Below are 1,043 nucleotides of genomic sequence, written 5' to 3'. Positions count from 1 at the left end.
GCATAGCAGGTTATAAAGTCAATACCCAAAAGTCAATAGCATTCCTCTACACAGACAACAAACACACTGAGAGGGAAATTATAGACACAATACCTTTTACAATAGCATCGAGGAAAATGAAATGCCTTGGAATTAATCTAACTAAAGAAGTCAAAGATCTTTTCAAGGAAAATTACACTGCTCTTAAAAAAAGAGATGGTAGAGGATTTCAGAAAATGGAAAGATATTCCATGCTCCTGGATAGGAAGAACCAACATTGTGAAGATGGCCATACCCAAAATTGCTGTACAGATTTAATGCAATCCCTATGAGACTACCGCCAACATAACACACAGACCTAGAGAAATCATTCCTAAAATTTATCTGGAACCAGAAAAACCCTAGAATAGCAAAGGCAATTCTGGGCAATAAAGACAAGGCAGAATGTATTACAATACCTGACTTGCAATTATACTACAAGGCTACTGTGATAAAAATCAGCATGGTACTGGCATCAAAATAGACCTGAGGATCGATGGAATAGATTAGAAGACTGAAGCACCTACAAACACATTCAGCCACCTTTTTTTTTTTTACAAAGGGGCCAAACATACTCACTGGAAGAAAGAAAGCCTCTTTAACAAATGGTGCTGGAAAAACTGGCTCTCTACATGCCAAAAACTCAAACTTGACCCAGGTCTATCACCATGCACTAAGCTAAAGTCAAAATGGATTAAAGATCTAAACATTCAAGCAGAAACACTAAATCTCCTGGAAGAGAAAGTAGGAGGAACTCTTGGAGACATGGGGCAGGCAAAGCGTTCATGAACAAAAATCAAATCACACGGGGGGAAACAGCTGAAAGAATTAACAAGTGGGACCTGCTCTTACTGAGAAGTTTTTCCACGTCAAAAGAAATTGCCAACAAAGTGAAAAGGCAACTCACAAATTTGGAAAAAATCATGACAAATAAGTACTCCGACAAAGGTCTGCTGTCTAGAATTTATAAGGAACTAAGAAACACTAGGGCCCCAAAATTTAAAGACCCAATCCAGAAATGGGCA

The sequence above is a fragment of the Octodon degus genome, unplaced genomic scaffold, assembly GCF_000260255.1.
Source record: "Octodon degus isolate 3935 unplaced genomic scaffold, OctDeg1.0 scaffold00023, whole genome shotgun sequence".
Lineage (NCBI taxonomy): Eukaryota > Metazoa > Chordata > Mammalia > Rodentia > Octodontidae > Octodon > Octodon degus.
This window is presented reverse-complemented; position numbering follows the sequence as displayed.